At 41.8% G+C, this 24466-nt stretch overlaps 1 protein-coding gene across 3 annotated transcripts in view; it reads right to left on the bottom strand.

The window, feature by feature from the left end:
• LOC126467694 (uncharacterized) overlaps nt 1-24466 on the bottom strand; it is a 424429-nt gene that overhangs the window by 140214 nt on the left and 259749 nt on the right. The gene's annotated exons all lie outside the window — the stretch shown is intronic.

The following is a 24466-nucleotide window of genomic DNA, read 5'->3' as shown; positions in this document are numbered from 1 at the left end:
CAGGGATCGCATGAAGGGTAGAACCACGGGTCGTAACACATATGAAATGTAACGTCCACTGTTCAAAGTGCCGTCAATGCGAACAAGAGGTGACCGAGACGTGTAACCAATGGCACCCCATACCGTCACGCCAGGTGATACGCCAGTATGGCGATGACGAATACACGCTTCCAACGTGCATTCACCGCGATGTCTCCAAACACGGATGCGACCATCATGATGCTATAAACAGAACCTGGATTCATCCGAAAAAATGACGCTTTGCCTTTCGTGCACCCAGGTTCGTCGTTGAGTACACCATCGCAGGCGCTCCTATCTGTGATGCTGCATCAAGGGTAACCGCAGCCACAGTCTCCGAGCTGACAGTCCCTGCTGCTGCAAACGTCGTCGAACTGTTCGTGTAGATCGTTGTTGTCTTCCAAACGTCCCCATCTGTTGACTCGGGGGTCGGGACGTGGCTGCACGATCCGTTACAGCCATGCGGATAAGATGTCTGTCATCTCGACTGCTGGTGATACGAGGCTGTTGGGATCCAGCACGGCGTTCCGTGTTACTCTTGTGAAACCACCGATTCCATATTCTGCTAACAGTCATTGGATCTCGTATGAAAGTCGGAATCGTGATGGTACGCATTTCTCCTCCTTACACGAGGCATCACAACAACGTTTCACCAGGCAACGCCGGTCAACTGCTGTTTGTGTATGAGAAATCGGTTGGAAACTTTCCTCATGTCAGCACGTTGTAGGTGTCGCCACCGGCGCCAACCTTGTGTGAATGCTCTGAAAAGCTAATCATTTGCATATCACAGCATCTTCTTCCTGTCGGTTAAATTTCACGTCTGTAGCACGTCATCTTCGTGGTGTAGCAATTTTAATGGCCAGTAGTGTAGATCAGGATGGCCGGACGCGGGATTGAACCACCGTCCTCCCGAATGCGAGTCCAGTGTGCTAACCACAGCGCCACCTCATTCGGTGTCGAAGGTGTCCGTTAACCTCTATGTAGTGCAGTATTGATCATTAGATGTCGCGAGAGCAGACCCACCGGTATAAAAGGAGACGTAAAGTACTGTATTATGTTGTTAGTAGGGAAGCAACGAAACAAAGGAACGGTCAAGAGAGCTCATTGGCTGGTCACTGGATGTCGCCTGAGTTAGAGGTCCAACCAGAATATTTCAACCTTTCTCAAGCAGTCCCAGTCGACTGTTGGTGATGTGATTGTGAAGTGGAAACGTGAAGCAACAGCCGCAGCTAAACAAAGGCCAGGTAGACATCATGTACTGACGTATAGGGACCTCGAGGACTGCGAAGGGTGATTGTAAAAAATCACTCGTGAGTTCCAGAGTGCTACCAATACGTGACGAGAGTAAAAGAATCGGGTGCAATGTTCGACTCTCACATTTCCGTAGGCAGCAACGATTGAGGTAGTGTAAAGACTGCCGCCATTGGGCAGTGGATGAGTGGACATGAGTGATTTGCAGTGGCGAATCACACCACACCTTGTGGCAAACCGATGGAAGGGTTAGGGTTTGGCGAATGCCTGGACAACATTACCTGCCTTCGTGTGTAATGACAACAATGAAGTACGAAGGGGGAAGTGTTACGGTATGGGACTGTTTTTCGCTGTTGGTGTGTCGTTCCCTTATTGTACTTAAGAAAAGGGCTACTTGTGAAAGGATAAGAACGCATATTAGAGCATTGTGCAATGCATGCAATAACAAAGTTCGGGGACGGTGATTGCTTATATCGGTATTACACTATCATAAAGCACCATCTGTAAGAGAAGGGTTTGTGGACATAACATTCCTGTAATGGACTGGCTTGCCCCGAATCCCGACCTGAACCCAGGGGGACACGTGTGGGATGAATTAAAACTTCGTTCCAGACCCCAACGACCAACATCACAACTTTCTCTGGTTTCGGCTCTTTAGGACGGATGGACTGCCATTCGTCCACAGACATTCAGACACATAACTGAAAGCGTCCTTAGCAGATTTCAATCTGTCATGAACGTGAAGGGTGGAACATTCCATATTAATGTCCACTGACAGGTGTGCTGATATTTTTGATCAGATAGTTTATCAATGTATGTATATCAAAAGCTCTGATGGAAACCCAGTTCTAAGCAAAGAAGGGAAAGCAGAAAGGTGGAAGGAGTATATAGAGGGTCTATACAAGGACAATATTATGGAATGGAAGAGGATGAAGATGAAATGAGAGATATAATACTGCGTGAAGAGTTTGACAGAGCACTGAAAGACCTGAGTCGAAACAAGGCACCGGGAGTAGACAACATTCCATTAGAACTACTGACAGCCTTGGGAGAGGCAGTCCTGACAAAACTCTACCATCTGGCGAGCAAGATGTATGAGACAGGCGAAATACCCTCAGACTTCAAGAAGAATATAATAATTCCAATCCCAAAGAAAGCAGGTATTGACAGATGTGAAAATTACCGAACTATCAGTTTAATAAGCCACGACTCCAAAATACTAACATGAATTCTTTACAGACGAATGGAAAAACTGGTAGAAGCTCACCTCGGGGAAGATTAGTTTGGATTCCGTAGAAATATTGGAACACGTGAGGCAATACTGACCCTACGACTTACCTTAGAAGGTAGATTAAGGAAAGCCACACCTACGTTTCTAGCATTTGTAGACTTAGAGAAGGCTTTTGACAATATTGACTGGAATACTCTCTTTCAAATTTTGAAGATGGCAGGGGGTCAAATACAGGGAGCGAAAGGCTATTTACAATTTGTACAGAAACCAGATGGCAGTTATAAGGGTCGAGGGACATGAAAGGGAAGCAGTGGTTGGGAAGGGAGTGAGACAGGGTTGCAGGCTCTCCCCGATGTTATTCAATCTCTTTATTGAGCAAGCAGTAATGGAAACAAAAGAAAAATTCGGAGTAGGTTTTAAAATCCATAGAGAAGAAATAAAGACTTTGAGGTTCGCCGATGACATTGTAATTCTGTCAGAGACAGCAAAGGACTTGGAAGAGCAGTTGAACGGAATGGACAGTGTTTTGAAAGGAGGATATAAGATGAACATCAACAACCAAAACGATGATAATGGAATGTAGTCGAATTAAGTCGGGTGATGCTGAGGCAATAAGATTAGGAAATGAGACACTTAAAGTAGGCCCGCCGAAGTGGCCGAGAGGTTCTAGGCGCTACAGTTTGGAACCGCAAGACCGCTACGGTCGCAAGTTCGAATCCTGGCTCGGGCGTGGATGTGTGTGATGTCCTTAGGTTAGTTAGGTTTAAGTAGTTCTAACTTCTAGGGGACTGATGATCTCAGAATCTCAGATGTTAAGTCCCACAGTACTCAGGGCCATTTGAACTTAAAGTAGTAAAGGAGTTTTGCTATTTGGGGAGCAAAGTAACTGATGATGGTCGAAGTAGAGAGGATATAAAATGTAGACTGTCAATGGCAAGGAAAGTGTTCCTCAAGAAGAGAAGTTTGTTAACATCGAGTATAGATTTAAGTGTCAGGAAGTCGTTTCTGAAAGTATTTGTATGGGAATGAAACATGGACGATAAGCAGTTTGGACAGGAAGAGAATAGAAGCTTTCTAAATGTGGTGCTACAGAAGAATGCTGAAGATTAAATGGGTAGATCACATAACTAATGAGGAGGTATTGAATAAAATTGGGGAGAAGAGAAGTTTGTGGCACAACTTGACTAGAAGAAGGGATCGGTTGGTGGGACATGTTCTGAGGGATAAAGGGATCACCAATTTAGTATTGGAGGGTAAAAATAGTAGAGGGAGACCAAGAGATGAATACACTAAGCAGATTCATAAGAATGTAGGTTGCAGTAGGTAGGTCCTACTGGGAGATGAAGAAGCTTGCACAGGATAGAGTAGCTTGGAGAGCTGCATCAAACCAGTCTCAGGACTGAAGACAACAACAACAACATGTGTACAGATATTTTTGATCAGATAGTGTATCAATAGGTAATTGTACGTCTGTGAGCTGTTAACTTTCTTTCCGATGAAGCAGACATATTCAATGCGATGGTGCTAATACTCAGTGGATACATTAAACTGCTACTACTACATATGATGGCTCCGATAGTGCAACAAAATTAGAAATGAATTCCTTGGGCGGAGCATTATGAGTAAAGAAGCAGAGAGGCAGAATCGGTCAGTTCTTTCGTCCGAAATACGCTCATTTACCAGGAAACAGAAACAACTGACGGATCAGAATCGGAAATTCGGTGCTAAGAAACCTGCTCATGTGTGAGGACGATTCTCGACGAAGGGGACACGCTGGGGAAAAATGTTTCTTTTGGTGTTTTTACTGACATATCGTGTATCAAAGACATGCACAAATCAACTCACTGCTGAACGAAGCTGCGCTTATTAAATGCTGGGCACAGTGTGCAACAAACTAATTAAAAAACTACAAGGTAAATCTATCTCCATGATTATGAGACTGAAGGCACAACAGTAAAAACTGTGCCACGCGAGTCTCAATAGAAAAGTAGCGAATTAATAAGTTCTTGGCTTAACTAGCAACAGCGTATTGTTTATTTTACCAAACTGTTCATCTGATATCGCCTAGAAACAGGACTTTTTAGTATTGTCGTCAGTATTTTCCGTAAAATCATTTTTGTGGTATGAGGAAGCGCGATGTGAGGCGTAGGATATATAATACGAGTCGTTTCATAATGACAGATTATTTCCCCACAGTATAAAAATAAATGCTTGATTACCAATTCATTATTTTTTATCTTCTGTAATAAAATTCTAATCAGAGAATCTAGAAGCAAAACAGTTGTGTGCGGGATACTGCTGGCTACAGAAAAGTGTGTTAATGCGGATACAAGTTCAGATTTTTACTCGACAGATCTCATAATTACAATTTTAGCTTAGTTTATACTTTGACTTTGTCGCCATATATATTTAGATACCCGAACAAAACCTCTTGCTTCTTGTATAACACGACATTGATACCTTTCAATCAGGTAACAATACATATCGGTTTGTTTTTCGGTGAACGTAGAGAAGCTTTCACCACTGCCACGATTTGCTTTCACTTTCTGTTGGGGGGTCGTCGGTTCAGAACTTTCTACGGGTTCGGAGAAGACAATAGAGTGTATAAGATGCAGCGTCTACACAAACTAGCGAGCTGTTCCAGAACTACAGATTCCTCTTTTGTAATTTTTCTTTTTCAAATTTCGTATATCCATTGAGAGGGCGACTAAAACGATAACAAGTCAGTAATAAACTACAGGTAAAATACATCTTTAACTGGTAATAATTTAAGGTAAAACACAACTTTAATTTGTAACAACTTATTGAAGATACGCAGTCGATATAACCGGAAGTCCTGTTTAAGTACTCAGTACAAGTAGCCTTAACCGCGCATATTGAAACCGACCCAGTTTTCGCTATCACAATAGGCAGGGAGTCATAATTACGCTACCGTTGTTTTTCTGATTCTTTTCGCTTGTCTTTTAGTGTGTCAAAGACATACAGAGATTACAAATTCTAATTATGGACATAATTGAGATATGTGAAGTTTTTTGCTCTACGATGAAATCTGGGATGCGATATTTTGAACTGAGGTCCTGACGGGGTGTATTGCAATGAAAGTAAATTCATTTATGGCATTATGATTGTCTGAAATTGTTCTTTTTTGGGGTTTGATTTCGGACCTATTATTTTAGTCGGTGAAAATGTGAACGCGCCGGTTTCTGAAAGCATTTTAAGCAACAAAATGCTTCGCATACCACACCAAAGATGTGGAATTGAGGCTCTTGTGTATTAGCAAAATTGTCGATCTACCAGCGTATAGATCTTTCACAGAAGAGGTAAAAATCTTGCCTAGATCCTAAAACTAACACAGTCCTCCCTCGAAACGTGAACACTTTACCGCTAAACTTGCCTACGAGTACAGCAAACAGTACTCCGTTGATATTCCAATGATGGCTAGATGGAGAATTCGCAACTTATATGGCGAAGTAAGCCGCAGTTTTTGTTGCAACGAGCTTCCTGGACTCAAAAGCGTAAATTTGCTGCCACTGTGTCATTCCTTAAGTGAGAATCATTGCCAATATGTAATCTAAATGACAAAAAAATGTAGAGTGAATTTATGAGGTAATTCTGAACCACTCCAGGAAGCAAATCGACAGTCACATAGTTGCGAAACATATTCAGCTATGTTGAGAATTCTCCGTTAGATTAGCGACAGGCAGCATTTGAAGATTTATTTCCTTGTTTGAATTGCCTGAGAACTACGATGGCATGCTGGAAAGTAGTGCCTGCAAATTTTCTGTGTTAAAACTCTTAAAGCTTTTTATATAAAACAAACATTATTAATATTCCACATTTTTGTTTTTCATGTTTACATACATATTTCTCAACACAGTCATCCTGGCGACGAACACATTTCTCCCAACGAGAGACCAGTTTGTTAATACAGTCACTGCAGAAGGTTGGACTCTGTTGACGCAGCCACGTCACCTCTGCTTGCACAGCCTCATCACTATCAAAGTGAAGTCCTTAACGTGTTCTTTAAATTTCGAAAACAGACGAAAACCGGATGGAGCCAGCCGAGTCTGTGTGAAGGATGATCGATGACAATGAATCCAAGGCGTCCGATTGTTGCAGATGCAGTGGTCGGGTAGCTCTGGCACCGCCATGCTCCATATGTGGACGAACTCCTCCAATTCGAAACCCGATTACAGCTTTTTGTCACACACCGACATAGTTACGTTAAAAAAATCCATATTACACGCTAAAATTCGAAGTCCCCTAGCTGCAGAGGGCTGCAAATATGAAGACATGAAGAATAAAGATGTAGAATGTTAATAACTTTTTTTATTTAAAAAGCTTTATGAGTTTTCTCATAAAAAATTCGAAAGCATTCCTTTTTAGCACGTTCTCGTGTTTCTGTAACTTTCTCACGCCAAAACTATAACTTTTTGCACAATGAAAAGCTTTCTTACTGAGAGTGGTTGACTAATCCTCGGCATTTTTCTTCATACTCGATAGAAGGCGACTTTGAAGATTTGAAGACCTAGGCACTACTAACTAGACACCATCTTGAGTAGTCTATGAACAAAGTCATTTGAAAGTGCGAACTTGGAGTTGTAGTTTTGTATCTGCAAGATCGCTAGACGTATCTTTTTAAAAGTCTATATTAGTATCAAATTAAAATGTTGATCAACAATTATTGAACCAACGTTTTAATAAAATAAAGATTTTTATTTTAATTGGTTAACGTATGAACATTCGAGTATTTAAAATAAATTAAAATTTTGTATATAAATGCGAAATATCATATTGTTCAATGAAAGATTATATATCTGCATGAATTAATACCGTTTTAGAACTGTGTTTGCATTTATTCGTAATCTCTAGAAATGATGTTTCGCGTTCCGTATCAAATTTTAGTTTACAATGAAGGCTCTCCTTTTCATGTGATCTGTAATTAAAAATAAGAGATTTCGTTTTTACTAGAAAATTATGAGTAGATTGTTGTTAATTAAAAGTTAAGTTATATTAACAGAAATGAAAATATAAATGAGAATAACGAGAATAGAAACAGTGATCTTGTGGTTAGAAGCCTCGAACACTATGCACATAGCTACTACACACTTCTCTCGACAAATATAGCTCGAAGTTTCTTAATGATACAAGCGTTCGGTTCTTCATATGTACAGAGTCCATTTTTGAGTGTTTTTGAGAAGAGAATCATAGTGTTTTACGAATTTTTTGTCCAATCATTGAATTTCAAATACCGTAAGTATGAAGAAAATACAAGACCAGATGGTGCGGTCTCGTTGAGTCTTGCTTGAAGAGACTTCTGACTTGTTTAGCAAGCACAACAAAACGGAGCTACAGGAAGCCAAGATGATTGGAACAACCTCGTCTGTAGCCCTTTTCCTTCCGGGAAGACTTGCGATGTTGTGGGAAACCTTGTCCTGGAACTGGCCCGGTTTTCCGAGCAGTCGGCAGAGCGCGGCAGGCGGTGCAGCGTCTACTGGCGGCTGTGATCCCCTGATCCAGGGAGCGGCGGTATCCCGCGGGAGCGTGTCAAACAGCATCATTGCCACCGCGAGATAAAGTTCCCGGGGGAGCCGGCAATTGGGCGCTAATTCCCCCGCGGCAGCTCCTGTCTGCTAGCGCCAGTTACACGCCACTATCTGCCTCTGCCCTATCTGTCCGTACAGCGTCTGTGTCCAGCTCTGCCTCACAGCTCTGCCGACTGCAGGTACACCGCAGGGATGGCTGCTATCGCTGAAACAACCGGCTATGCCGGTTGCTTACGTCTCCAGTTTAATCTGACTGTTGAAACTGCTGAAAATAGCAGGTTTCTGAAATGATCGATTTGCTACAACAAGAAGGAATGCAGATGATAAACGGGTATTCATTGGACAAATATATTATACTAGAACTGACATGTGATTACATTTTCACGCAATTTGGCTGCATAGATCCTGAGAAATCAGTACCCAGAACAACCACCTCAGGCCGCAATAACGGCCTTGATACGCCTGGGCATTGAGTCAAACAGTTCTTGGATGGTGTGTACAGGTACAGCTGCCAATGCAGCTTCAACACGATACCACAGTTCATCAAGAGTAGTGACTGGCGTATTGTGACGAGCCAGTTGCTCGGCCGCCACTGACCGATCTGGGGAATGTGCTGGCCAGAGCGGCAGTCGAACATTTTCTGCATCCAGAAAGGCCCGTACAGGACCTGCAACATGCGGTCGTGCATTATCCTGCTGAAATGTAGGGTTTCGCAGGGATCGAATTAAGGGTAGAGCCACGGGTCGTAACACAAATGAAATGTAACGTCCACTGTTCAAAGTGCCGTCAATGCGAACAAGAGGTGACCGTGACGTGTAACTAATGGCACCCCATACCATCACGCCGAGTGATACGCCAGTATGGCGATGGCGAATACACGCTTCCAATGTGCGTTCACCGCGATGTCGGCAAACACGGATACGACAATCATGATGCTGTAAATAGAACCTGGATTCATCCGAAAAAAATGTTTTGCCATTTGTGCACCCAGGTTCGTCGTAGAGTACACCGCCGCAGTCGCCTGCTGTCTGTGATGCAGCGTCAAGGGTAACCGCAGCCATGATCTCCGAGCTGATAGTCCATGCTGCTGCTAACGTCGTCGAACTGTTCGTGCAGATGGTTGTTGTCTTGCAAACGTCCCCATCTGTTGACTCAGGAATCGAGACGTGGCTGTACGATCCGTTACAGCCATGCGGATAAGATGTCTGTCATCTCGACTGCTGGTGATACGAGGCAGTTGGGATCCAGCACCGCGTTCCGTATTACCCTCCTGAACTCACCGATTCCATATTCTGCTAACAGACCAACGCGAGCAGCAATGTCGAGATACGATAAACCGCAATCGCGATAGGCTACAAAAATGGTTCAAATGGCTCTGAGCACTATGGGACTCAACTGCTGTGGTCATCAGTCCCCTAGAACTTAGAACTACTTAAACCTAACTAACCTAAGGACATCACACACATCCATGCCCGAGGCAGGATTCGAACCTGCGACCGTAGCAGCAGCGCGGCTCTGGACTGGAGCGCCTAGAACCGCACGCCCACCGCGGCCGGCGATAGGCTACAATCCGACCTTTTTTCAAAGTCGGAAACGTGATGGTACGCATTTCTCCTCCTTACACGAGGCAACGCCGGTCAACTGCTGTTTGTGTATGAGATATCGGTTGGAAACTTTCCTCATGTTGTAGGTGTCGCCACCAGCGCCAACCTTGTGTGAATGCTCTGTAAAGCTACTCATTTGCATATCACAGCATCTTCTTCCTGTCGGTTAAATTTCGCGTCTGTAGCACATCATCTTCGTGGTGTACCAATTTTAATGGCCAGTAGTGTAGAATGTTAAAAAAGTTTGTTTTGTTTAAAAATCTTTAACAGTTTTAACTTAAAGGATTCATAGGCATTACTTTTCAGCACGACCTCGTAGATGAAATAACGCACCGTCCCCCGTTATTCCTGCGGACAGACTTTGAAAATCTCTGGGAATACCGAAACGACAAATCAGAGCAGAGCTTAGGCAAGTTAAACCTCTAGCGACAGAAAGCAGCCTTTCATGCACCGTTATGTCAAGAATGAGTTACCGCTCACAAGATAATCAGTTTGTTTGTGTACGATATTAGACGTTACTTCCTCGTGGACGGATAAACGTCTCTCTGTTGGAGTAAAGATCACGATTCGCGGCAGACGTAGTGGCGCAATTAGATACGAGAGGAAAGAAAGCGGGCGCGCCAGCTTGTCTCGCGAGCTGGCTATCTAAATAAGAATCTGAGTCGTGACTCTATTAGTCTGACCGGTACTTATTAGTCAGTCAGTTGCAGGGTCGAGGGGCGAGCCGACGGCACGATTGCTATTGTATTGCTGAATTATGCATTTCCGTCTTGTAGAAAAACTTAATAGTGTGGTGCAGCGATGTAAATACGTGTAAGTACCCTGGTAGCATCCAACGAAGTTCTCCATTCAAACGGTCGTAGTGCTTTCGGACAAGGAACGACACACGTATTCGCTTTCGCGAAATGTATTTCTTGGAATCACCCTATCTGACAGATTTACGCCTTGCTCTGGGCCCAGATTCGAGTCCAGAACTTTGTTCGCTGGTGGATGCGTTCATTCCTTCTGCTGGAAAAGCACGGACGAAAGTAAAATGTCTGGATTCGTGTCCTGGGCTAGGTAAGATTGTCAGGAAGGTTCAACTGAGTGTGTATTTCTGGTGAGATAACAAATTTCATTTTCATTTCTTCAAATGTTAATTCTAAATTCTGGGGATGGGTACTGGTTTTTCACATAAAGTTTCGCCGACGTCAAGATCGTACCTGTCATACCAACAGTATCTTTTCACTAGTAATTTATTTTTGAAATTTCCATGGTGGACGTATCTACATTTTACGCTTTATGCCAAAAGTGCTTAAAATAGTCCTTTGTTTATTCCTTTTAGCCGTGCGGGATTAGCCGAGCGGTCTGGGGCGCTGCAGTCATGGACTATGCGGCTGGTCCCGGCGGAGGTTCGAGTCCTCCCTCGCGCATGGGTGTGTGTGTTTGTCCTTAGTATAATTTAGGTTAAGTAGTGTGTTAGCTTAGGGACTGATGACCTTAGCAGTTAAGTCCCATAAGATTTCACACACATTCGAACATTTTTATTCCTTTTTATTTATGTTTTCTTTAATTCAGATCATAACACGAGGAAAAACAAACACGTCGTTGCAACAAAAACTGTTACTTTGTACGTCAAATGAATTAAGTAAATGTGTCCTTTGCCTTACATTAATAGATAACAATATACACATATATTCCAGTTGTGTGAGAGTAATCTGCAACATCTCCGATGTGAATACAACACTACGTCCAAACTGAATTTAGATTTAAACATAGTTTCTACGAATAGTGCGACGTCCATTGTCCTGCAATTTTATGTTAACAGAAGATTAATACAATGTTCAGCTTATTCATGCTTTAATATATTTCCTAACACTCATTTTTTAAATATTCTGTTAAGATTGGGACGTTAACAATGGGGTCGAAGAAGATGCTTGACGCCTTTCTGCTTGACGTTAGTGAATGTAGTATTGTGCATGCTGAAATCCGTTCACATATTCCTCTAAAGCAAGTTAAAAGTACTCTGTGAAGGCATATGGAGCAGCTGAGAATATAAAAATATAGCATTTTCACGTAATTAATTACTGCTTTGTCCCCGCAAACACTCCATCTTCGGTTTGAACAAAACTGTAGACTTGCACACATATGCATGCAACAACACACAGTTTTCTGGTGCGCATTGGAACCGGATGAAAGAAAAACAATATCTAAACGTGAGTCTACTTGAAGATTAGTGGTAAAATAGTGCGACCGAATTTTAAACACCTTTATTTTCCTGGTTAAGTACTAACTATTACTTTATTTTTTGGGATTTTTTCGTGTTTAAATATTTTTTGAGAACGGTATTGCTTTGGACTCATGCTGAAGTGCAGTCTGATAAAGAAAAGATGATTGTTATTTAACGTCCCGTTGACGGTAAGATCATCAAAGACGGAGCGCAAAGTTCGGATTTGATAAGGACGGAAGGGGACTCGCCCTGCCATTTCAAAGGAACGATCCTCGCATTCGACTGATGGGAATTAAGAAAAATAGGAACCCAAATCTGGATGGCCGAAAGGGGATTTGAACCATGGTGACTGTACAGGCGGTGAATTCTATGGCCTTTGAGAAAGTTTTCTTGGAGCTGTGCTCTATTATGGTATTAGCAATTCCCAGCCTTGAATTTCACTCACATATGTACGGACTCAACTTCGTCATTTAGCTAGAGAACTCTATGTTACTACGCGATCAATTCTTTGATGACAATAAGCTACCATTTAGCCCAACTCTCAGAAAGTACTATCAGCGTTGGTTAGTTTTCGTAGAATCGATCTGGCAGTGTGCTGTGCTGTCTATTTATCACGTCTCTGCCTCAGTACTCCGTATCTGCCTTGTAAGAGGGACAGGGACTTGATTAATAGGAGGAATAGCTTTTAATGATACGAGTCTTCTAGATTAATTGCTGCAGCGTATGTTGGTTTAGGAGAAAGCTGACTATGTCGTAAAGCCGTAATTACGAAGGTCTACAGGCACGCAACGACAGTGCCTTTTAACTGGGAAAGATAACCAGATTCTATTCGTTAACTGAACTGCAAATTACGATAACCAATCGCGTCTCTTTATTAATTAGGAAGCATATGTGAGAAGTCTTATTTACTATTCCATTCTCGCTACGTATGTTTATCAGTTAATTAGCTGCATTTCTCAGTTTGGTGCCTTGAGCTCGTGGGATTACTTCAATGAGACAGAGAGTTTTCGCAGTTAACAACCACGGCAGTAAGTAACATTTATGCACAAAAAACGTTTTCGTATCTTCTTAATTATCCTATCAGCGGCTTTTCAGTATACAGTAAGATATGAATCCAGATAACTGTTAGTATAATTAGGGCTAATTCCGCAAATCTATTATGCAATTCAGCTATTGCATTTCCGGTAGATGGCTTTCAGTGATCGAACAGTTCTATTTCGATACGTCCTTCTTGTAGTACATACACAGTAGCTTATAGAGAAAGATGTAAATGTAGAATAGGATCTCGCCGATGCAATGGTTTGATGTTTAAGAAATATTTTTTGTTGTAGTGGAAGTTAAGATGACGGCCCAGATCTTTTCAGAAGGATCACAGCAAACTGGGATTGTGTCAGACGTTTTCTCCGTTGGATACATTCTTGAAGGTGTCTTGCAACCACGGAAGGTCTCCTGAAAACTTTGGATGGATCCGGGCGATAGGAATATTAATCTGGAAAAACTCGTTCCCTGTTTCAGGCTGCCCACCTAACGGCTTTAAAGGTAACAAAACCTTGATTCTAAGTATTTCATACGATTATTGACCGATTTTATAAATTTAAAATGCTTCCATAATCTACTCATTAAGAAGTGTAATGTTACGTTAAAGGTTTAACTCAATAAATCACATACAGTTAGAGACTGTGTATATGTCTCGTTTACAGCCCCACAAAACAGTGAAAGGAAACAGTTTATCGCTTGTTAAAAATACGTTGTCCATGCGGTAAAACTTCAGCAACAGGGTTGCCGTTTTAATTCATTATTTCTTTACTACTGACTCCCTTCGCTTCTCATTTCGCAGACAGTATCTACATAAACCAGTGAAGATTATGTCGCTGTACGACGAATAGCTTAAGAGAAAAACGAGCATTTCACAGAAACGTAAATAGTTCTCAATATATGTGGGAGGTTGGTTCTTAATGAATCCGGGGTGGGGATTACTAGTTTGTTGCTAAGACACTAGTATTCCCATTTGAAAAACTGTAAGGCTACCATGAGCACACGTAGCTGCGACTAGATATGTCAAGGTGCAAGACGATGGCCTACTCTCGACGTGCAATTAAGTGTACATGAGTGCTTTGACCGTGGGTTCAACTGGCAGAGCTGTATGTGTGGAGGGAGAGAGGGGGGCAACATGAACTCACGGCAGTTTTCTCCCACCGAGTTAAACGCGTTTCTCATCACTCGCGCCTTTCGCAGTTCCCTCCCGCGAGATATGACTGATGTGTCTTACCTGTAATTATGCTGAGCACTTGGCTGCGGTGAGTGCTTGTTAAAGTGTATTGTGCTGCTGATGGATCGACACAGGAGAAGGCGAAGCCGTTTCCTGTACATAGCTTGCTCCTCTCGGAAGATACCAGGTCGCTGAAGCGCTTAACGTCCCAGACGGATCACTGCAAACTACATCATGTTGTCTCTTCAAACGATCCTGTCGGAACCTTTCGAATTCAGCATACGTTGTAGGCGCACAGTCCAGCTGTCGGGGAACTGCTCACTGCCGTTTGTCCTTTGGCCGATGGGTAAATAATGGCTCTGAGCACTATGGGACTCAACTGCTGAGGTCATTAGTCCCCTAGAACTTAGAACTAGTTAAACCTAACTAACCTAAGGACATCACAAACATCCATGCCCGAGGCAGGATTCGAACTTGCGACCGTAGCGGTCTTGCGGTTCCAGACTGCAGCGCCTTTAACCGCACGGCCACTTCGGCCGGCCGGTAAATAATAGTGACTAGTACTATTTCCAATATCAGGCTTCGATCTGTTAACTCCACCGTACGTTACCGAAATTACTCGTAGAGGTAGTACGCACGGAACGGAACGGTTTCATTATATGCCCGCTAGACACAATATCATACCTGGTAGCTAAATATATAGAACTAACCTATTTTGACATCTAACGTATCTTTAAACACGTGATTCCACTTTCTGTGCCTCACTTAAAAAATTGATTATAACTAGAACGATGGCGATAGGAGAGAGAACAGAATATCGCATATACAGGGTGGTCCGTTGATCGTGACCGGGCCAAATATCTCACGAAATAAGCGTCAAACGAAAAAACTACAAAGAGCGAGTCTAGCTTGAAGGGGGCAACCAGATGGCGCTACGGTTGGCCCGCTAGATGGCGCTGCCATAGGTCAAACGGATATCAACTGCATTTTTTAAAATAGGAACCTCCATAATATGAATGTTTTAGTTGGACCACTTTTTTCGTTTTGTGATGGATGGCGCTGTACTAGTCACAAACGTAGAAGTACGTGGTATCACGTAACATTCCGCCAGTGCGGACGGTATTTGCTTCGTGATACATTGCCCGTGTTAAAATGGACCGTTTACCAATTGCGGAAAAAAGTCGATATCGTGTTGATGTATGGCTATTGTGATCAAAATGCCCAACGGGCGTGTGCTATGTATGCTGCTCGGTATCCAAGTGTCTGGAACGTTCGCCGGATAGTTACATTATTTAAGGAAACAGGAAGTGTTCAGCCACATGTGAAACGTCAACCACGACCTGCAACAAATGATGATGCCCAAGTAGGTGTTTTAGCTGCAGTCGCGGATAATCCGCACATCAGTAGCAAACAAATTACGCGAGAATCGGGAATCTCAAAAACGTCGGTGTTGAGAATGCTACATCAACATCGATTGCATGCGTACCATATTTCTATGCACCAGGAATTGCATGGCGACGACTTTGAAAGTCGTCTACGGCTCTGCCACTGGTCACAAGAGAAATTACGGGACGATGACAGATTTTTTGCACGCGTTCTATTTAGCGACGAAGCGTCATTCACCAACAGCGGTAACGTAAACCGGCATAATATGCACCATTGGGCAACGGAAAATCCACGATGGCTGCGACAAGTGGAACATCAGCGACCTTGGCGGGTTAATGTACGGTGCGGCATTATGGGAGGAAGGATAATTGGCCCCCATTTTATCGATGGCAATCTAAATGGTGCAATGTATGCTGATTTCCTACGTAATGTTCTACCGACGTTACTACAAGATGCTTCACTGCATGACAGAATGGCGATGTACTTCCAACATTTCATGACAGGTGGTTTGGTCGTCGTCCCCGGATTTCTTTCTGTGGGAAAAATTGAAGGATATTTGCTATCGCGATCCACCGAAAACGCCAGACAACATGCGTCAGCGCATTGTCAATGCATGTGCGAACATTACGGAAGGCGAACTACTCGCTGTTGAGAGGAATGTCGTTACACGTACTGCCAAATGCATTGAGGCTGACGGACATCATTTTAAGCATTTATTACATTAATGTGGTATTTACAGGTAATCACTCTGTAACAGCATGCGTTCTCAGAAATGATAAGTTCACAAAGGTACATGTATCACATTGGAACAACCGAAATAAAATTTTCAAACGTACCTACGTTCTGTATTTTAACTTAAAAAAACCTACCAGTTACTAACTGTTCGTCTAAAACTGTGAGCCATGTGTTTGTGACTATTGCAGCGCCATCTATCACAAAGCGAAAAAAGTGGTCCAACTAAAACAGTCAAATTTCTTTACGTAATACACGAATATGCAATAAAAATGGGGGTTCCTACTAAAAAAAAAACGCAGTTGATGTCAGTTTGACCCATGGCAGCGTCATCTAGCGGGCCAACCATAGCGCCATTTGGTTTCCCTTTTCAAGCTATACAAGTTTCTTTCTTTGTTGTTTTTTCGTTCGACGCTTATTTCGTGAGATATTTGGCCCGGTCGCGATCAATGGACCACCCTGTATAGAACTAGCCCATTTTGACATCTAACGTATCTTTAAACACGTGATTCCACTTTCTGTGTCTCACTTAAAAAACTGATTATAACTATAACGTTGGCAATAGGAGAGAGAAAACAGAATATCGCATATATGAGGGACAATCAAAAAGTTTTTGTTCGACGGCTGCACTGCCCAGAGCCGGTAAGCTCATCGGGAAAAATCGCGTGAACTTTCAGACAATCATTCCGCCAAAGAAACCAGGTTGAAGATATCCGTTTGGTTAAACGCCACGTGTCCTTCTGTCTGCTGCACATCCTCATCCGACAGGAATCATCGACCCTCCAAGGTCTTATTTAGGGGCCCGAAGGCGTAATAATCGCACTGGGAGAGATTAAAACTATAGGCCGGATACCTACGTGTGTGTCCCACTTGAATTGATCCAACTTATGCGTTACGGCATTTGTGATGTGGGGAAGTGAGTTATCGTGAAATAGCACCACCCCTTGGCGCACTATTCCACAATGGTGATTTTCCAAGACATGCTGCCCCATACACATTCTTCACTCTCCAACAGATGTCTACCGGTGTTGGTCCTTCGGCAACCAAGATAAAAATAGCACCACGTTGGTCCTGTTTGGATGCATTTGGTAATACCGTAACCATAGTTCACGTTCCTACATTTACAAAACGCATGTCGGAAAGACACGAACGCAACACTAATCCCTTAACTACATGTAGCTGCATCGGAATCCCGCTACGTTGCATATACACTACAGCAACGCCCCCAACCGGAAACTTTTTGACTGCTCCTTATATTTACAAAGGAATTATTGCTGGTGTTACATCAAGAAGAGGCAAAAAACAAAAGTTTCAAATTTCTCTGAACATCAAGAAGTATCAATACACATGGGTACATTAAAATTATCCAGGACATGCAGGAAGCAACTATGACTCGATATATTGGGACTACAACTGAGCCGGCCGGTGTGGTCGTGCGGTTCTAGGCGCTTCAGTCTGGAACCGCGTGACCGCTACGGTCGCAGGTTCGAATCCTGCCTCGGGCATGGATGTGTGTGATGTCCTTAGGTTGGTTAGGTTTAAGTAGTTCTAAGTTCTAGGGGACTTATGACCACAGATGTTAAGTCCCATAGTGCTCAGAGCCATTTGAACCACTACAACAGACTGCAACTTACATAATAATTTTCGTGTGTCTTTAGCACTCAAACCGTCATGTTAGGAGGCAGCTATGAACAAGGCTGAACACATTGCCGTAGAGGTGTACCAATACGTCGACGTGTAATGACTTCAGCAAATGTAATAATGATGCTACAGGAAATGAGCTAAGACTGTGTATACATTAGATATAGACATGAACCGCTTTCAGTACATTAATTTATCGATTACTGCTGCTACATGGGTGACGCATACTACCAATCGCACCATAAGATGCAACACTGTCGACATTACTCTTAATGTCTAGCAAATGAAACAGTAATTAACCTTAGCTTGGTATACTACAAAATGGGCACAAATCTGTTTCAGAGTAACAGCCACAAAACCGACTTGATTTTAAGGAAATGAAGACAAAAGACGTTTGCAATTCTTTATTCCAAGATACTATGTGTATAAATGAAACGAATGTCTACGAAGATTTCAAATTGCGGACATACCTTTCTCCTGGACAAAAAGGAAGGGTAACAGCAGGGCCAGAAAATTTAATAAGTACATTAAGTACTGGATAGCAACAGTAAAGAAATATAAGAAGGAAATAAATGACAGACAAAAGAACTAACAACGATAGTTAGATGATATCTAAATTACGCTGTTATTCAACTGGAACCTGACACTTTCATCAAGCAGCGCTGCAATCCCAAAATTTTACTCTCAGATGATCCCATACCCATGCATTCTGTAGATTTTCTTCTCTTGTGTTTTCCTGAGCCTAAAATACTAAGAACCGAATTTTCTGTTTCGTGCTCACCACCATACGTAATTTTCAAATACTCTTTTCTTCTCTCCTTTTTTTCGCTCCTATTTACAAGGTGGTCCAAAACCAAAACTATTTCTTTTCAAAATGAATCCCAACTACAGGTTACATACTCCAACACTTTGGATATAAAGCATTGGAAATTGAATATATATATATATATATATATATATATATATATATATATATAATTAAATCACGTGTATTATTAGAAAGCGAAAGCAGTTTGAAAAATTCTCTTTCAGCACAGTTATATATATATATATATATATATATATATATATATATATATATATATATATATATATATATATATAAAGTATTCCTTACCACGTAAAAATACGAATCAAATGAATCGATGTGCGAAACTAATATGTTTTAAAAGTGCAACACTGCGGAACTGTGCTGAAAGAGAATTTTTCAAACTGCTTTCGCTTTCTAATAATACACGTTGCGCGTAAATTTAATAAAAGCACTTTGTTTGCTTTTCGTATGTGGGAGCGGTACAGAAAATTCCAGAGAGGCAGGGGCTATTTGCCAGTCGGCATGTAAACACAACAAACAGAACTGGGTCAATTTGTGCCGACGGATAAGTCAACAGTTTTTAGCTCACGCTGCCGGCCGCCGGGTTCACAGTACTCACACGTAAAAAAACTAAATGTTGCTTGGAAAATTACACAAACTGGAGTTATCTATTTACGACTAATTACAATTTTTGAACGGATAATGGGTAACTGTTCTCCCTATTCCCGCTATGTTATTTTCCAAACACCTACGCTGCTGTATTCTATATACGTATACATATCTAGCGACCACAAGCTCTGCAGACCACGTGTTGCTGCCGCAAACTGCCTCCATTCCGTTTTGTGCTCGGTTCCTCCAGTATTGTATTATGTCTTTTTCAGCATTCTATCGAGAAATGAGAGTTGATTTAATTTGATTAGCAGCACTAATTCATCATGCAGAAAGATTTGCTATGGCTTGTTGAAGAACCAATCCAGCATCTATGTCTAATGATTTATGGAGAGCATTGGAAATCTCCATGACTACAGGGAATATGAAGGTGAACTAAATAGAAACCTAGTTCCAACAGAGAATCATATAGCGGTCTTAGAAAAAAGTGTTCCGAGACTGTTACCTGAAATGCTCCTCCATGATACTGACAAGAGGGAGATTGAGTTAATAATTAAATCACAAAAGACCAAGAACTCTAATGGATATGACGGGGTATCTAGCAGAATACTGTAGTATTGTTCTATGTATGTTAGCCCAGTTCTTAGTAATATCTGTAACTTTTCCTTTAGGAGTGGTCGGTTTTCTGACCGATTAAAGTACTCAGTAATGAAGCCACTTTATAAAAATGGAGACAGGGATAATGTTGACAATTATAGACCTATTTCTATGCCATCGGTGTTTGCTAAAGTTATCGAGAAGGTTGTGTATACAAGGTTACTGGAGCATTTAAATTCACATAATTTGCTGTCAAATGTTCAGTTTGGTTTTAGAAACGGTTTAACAACTGAAAATGCTATATTCTCTTTTCTCTGTGAGGTTTTGGACGGATTAAATGAAAGGTTGCGAACGCTAGGTGTTTTCTTTTATTTAACGAAGGCTTTTGACTGTGTTGACCACAATATATTACTGCAGAAGGTGGACCATTATGGAGTAAGGGGAGTAGCTTACAATTGGTTCGCCTCTTACTTTAAGAACAGAAAGCAGAAGGTAATTCTCCACAATATTGAGAGTGGTAGCGATGTTCAGTCCCAATGGGGCACTGTTAAGTGGGGCGTTCCCCAAGGGTCGGTGCTGGGGCCACTGCTGTTTCTTATTTATATAAATGATATGCCTTCTAGTATTACGGGTGATTCAAAAATATTTCTGTTTGCTGATGACACCAGCTTGATAGTGAAGGAACTTGTGTGTAATATTGAAACAGTATCAAATAATGTAGTTCATGAAATAAGTTCGTGGCTTGTGGAAAATAATTTGATGCTGAATCACAGTAAGACTCAGTTTTTGCAGTTTCTCACTCACAATTCAACAAGAACCGATATTTTGATCAGACAGAATGGGCATATTATAAGCGGGACGGAACAGTTCAAGTTCCTAGGCGTTCGGATAGATAGCAAGGTGTTGTGGAAAGCCCATGTCCAGGATCTTGTTCAGAAACTAAATGCTGCTTTATTTACCATTAGAACAGTATCTGAAATAAGTGACAGTTCAACACGAAAAGTAGTCTACTTAGCATATTTTCATACGCTTATGTCGTGTGGTATTATTTTTTGGGGTAATTCTTCTGATTCAAAAAGGGTATTTTTGGCTCAAAAACGGGCTGTTCGAGCTATATGTGGTGTAAGTTCGAGAACCTCTTGTCGACCCCTACTCAATAGTCTGGGAATTCTGACATTGCCCTCACAGTATATATTTTCTTTAATGTCGTTTGTTGTTAGCAGTATTAGCCTATTCCCAAGAGTTAGCAGCTTTCACTCAGTTAATACTAGGCAGAAATCCAATCTGCATGTGGAATGCACTTCCTTGACTCTTGTGCAGAAAGGAGTGCAGTATTCCGCTGCATCCATTTTCAATAAGCTACCACAAGAACTCAAAAATCTTAGCAGTAACCCAAACTCTTTTAAGTCTAAACTGATGAGTTTCCTCATGGCTCACTCCTTCTATTCTGTCGAGGAGCTCCTGGAAGAGCTAAAAAATTAAACAAATTCCAGTGGTACAATGTTGATTTTCATTATTTAAATTTACGACTTGTCACCTGAATATGTTTTTTTTTTATATTCCATTTTATCTGTTTCTAATATCGTGTTATAATTTCATGTATCGACTCGTTCCATGACCATGGAGACTTCTCCTTAATTTGGTCCCCCGGAACAATAAATAAATAAATAAATAAAATAAAAAACGCCTGTCTCCACACGTAACTGCTGTTAGCTGGCACCCTTATAATTTGGCGGAGACTGAACTGCTTCTGTTGACGACCAGTAGCTGTCCCCGTGCTTGTTCTTTCAATTTAAGTGTACGCTGAGTATTTCAAGACAGACATTCTTAAACGTACGAGATAAGCAGAAATCTTCGCACAGACTTCGTCACTCACTATTGATGAGGCGAATGTTATCGAATCGATCGAGACCTTTTCGCAATGAAAATGAGGTTTCACATGCTACAGAGAACAAATGAATATGTCAATAATAAAACCGTACTGATCACCAGTAGTTGACGATTCTGATAGGTGCAGTAGACCAATCAAGAGGGTTGTATTTCGTATTAAAAACACCTTTGTCAATGATTTAGCCGATTCATTGTTGTTGAGTCTGAGAGTTGAGCGTCTTCCATACAAAAAGGTTCTCTCTTTAAACTAGGTTACGGGTGGAAGACCAGACTCACTTTGCTGAAACTAGCTAGGAAGTTATGACAATATTTTACATAGTAATTTCCTTCATCTGGCGAGTCAAATACGTTACACTTTGCACCATTTCCGTTCAGTAACTTCCACTAATTAATACAGATTTCCATTTTCTGCCTCAAAATGCTTGGAATGCGAGGCGCTAGCACCAAAAATATTCTTCTAGAAAAAATAATACTGCCTTAGAATTGAATTCAAGACCATAAAGCATCCACGTTCTGAAGCATAGTACCATAGAAAGCCACGCAGTAACCAACTGCGATCGAGAAACTTAAACAAAAACAAAGCTTTTAATTGAAAGTGGGCGTAGATTAACTGGTATACACTTCCTTGTAGAGCGATGAAGGAGAAGCAGGCCCTTTGGCTATTGGATTACTTTCAGTGACGGCTATTTCCATTTAAGAAAGAATCTGGAATAGTTATACAGCGACCCCGTTGTATAGCTTTCCAGCTATAGCCGTTATTAACGTTAGCGCTTTGAAGTAGGTTAAGTCGAGACAAGCACGAAGACGCTATTAGCAACGAAGATAAGTACCTGGTTCCACAGTTAAGGCTTTTCAGTTGTGAGAAGCCCTTAAGTTCTCACTTTATTTAGTGTCTTCATGGTCGCTGTGAACAACTTGCTGAATCATAATACTAATTTACTATCCGTTATTAAGTCGGACAGTAAATTGTTTCTGGACATCACAGAACGTGTTTCGAGTGAGCAGAGCTTGAAGCTATGGTTTCAGTCTTGTTCCTGCATTTTCTCCTGATGAACGTTTGGATTTATTGTTTCCATAATTTCTGAGATTTTCTCTTCTCCTATGGTGTATGTGTGGTCGGTGTTTGTACGGTTGTTTCTGGGCTTCCTTCATTAATACGCACCAAATACGACGAAAGCTCTCTCTGCGTGTATTATCTTCGTTCTGTTGAATATCTCCCTACTGTACCGGTTGACATTGTTGAACGGAATGGACAGTGTCTTGAAAGGAGGATATAAGATGAACATCAACAAAACCAAAACGAGGATAATGGAATGTAGTCAAATTAAATCGGGTGATGCTGAGGGGATTAGATTAGGAAATGAGACACTTAAAGTAGTAAAGGAGTTTTGCTATTTAGGGAGTAAAATAACTGATGATGGTCGAAGTAGAGAGGATATAAAATGTAGACTGGCAATGGCAAGGAAATCGTTTCTGAAGAAGAGAAATTTGTTAACATCGAGTATAGATTTAAGTGTCAGGAAGTCGTTTCTGAAAGTATTTGTATGGAGTGTAGCCATGTATGGAAGTGAAACACAGACGATAACCAGTTTGGACAAGAAGAGAATAGAAGCTTTCGAAATGTGGTGCTACAGAAGAATGCTGAAGATAAGGTGGGTAGATCACATAACTAATGAAGAGGTATTGAATAGGATTAGGGAGAAGAGAAGTTTGTGGCACAACTTGACTAGAAGAAGGGATCGGTTGGTAGGACATGTTTTGAGGCATCAAGGGATCACAAATTTAGCATTGGAGGGCAGCGTGGAGGGTAAAAATCGTAGAGGGAGACCAAGAGATGAATACACTAAGCAGATTCAGAAGGATGTAGGTTGCAGTAGGTACTGGGAGATGAAGAAGCTTGCACAGGATAGAGTAGCATGGAGAGCTGCATCAAACCAGTCTCAGGACTGAAGATCACAACAACAACAATGGAGCCACTGCGAGAAATGTATGCTTGGACACAGATTTAGATTCTAATCGAGCCTGCAGGCTGAGCTGTTGTTGTGACCACAGATGGCACCTGCACAATGTCTTCAACAGTCGTGGTAAGAACCGTATCCTGTGTAGTCAGAGCTAAGTGAATTCCACCCTGGGAAAGTTGTTGGTGCTCGTGTGCTGGTTGCTTTCGAAACCAATGTAGCTGAAGTGTGTGGTGTTTCAAGAGCCACCTTATCGACGGTTTGCACCGCTTTCAGGGAAAGCAAGAAAAAAACGTCTGCTAAGTCACAAAGTGAGCGAAAGTGTGTCTTCAGTAATCGTGATAAACGGTTATCGAAATGAATTGCGACGAAAAGTAAAAGAATGACAGCTACAAAACTGAATGTCGTACGAACACTGTCAGCACCAAAGAACACGAAGGAAAATCCATAAGGAAGGAATTGCAGGGTAAACTGGAAATCCAAATCCACTCATCAGTGATGCAAATGCCAGTAACAGGAAAACGTGGAGCAGAGGTCATAAAACCTGGACTGTGGAGCAATGGAAAAAAGTCATACCGTCGGATAAGTCATGTTTCACACGGTTTCCAACTGCTGGGTGAGCTTACATCCTAAGAGGGAAACATTGCGAGGGTTCGGTGATGATTTGGGTAGTTACGTCGTGGTATTCCATGGACCCTATGGTTACGCTGCCACGTCACTTTACTACAACGGATTATGTGATCCTTTTGGCTGACGAGGTCTATCCCACAGTAC

The sequence above is a fragment of the Schistocerca serialis genome, chromosome 1 (genome assembly GCF_023864345.2).
Source record: "Schistocerca serialis cubense isolate TAMUIC-IGC-003099 chromosome 1, iqSchSeri2.2, whole genome shotgun sequence".
Lineage (NCBI taxonomy): Eukaryota > Metazoa > Arthropoda > Insecta > Orthoptera > Acrididae > Schistocerca > Schistocerca serialis.
Note: the sequence above shows the minus strand (reverse complement) of the source record. Positions and strands in the feature narration are given on the sequence as shown.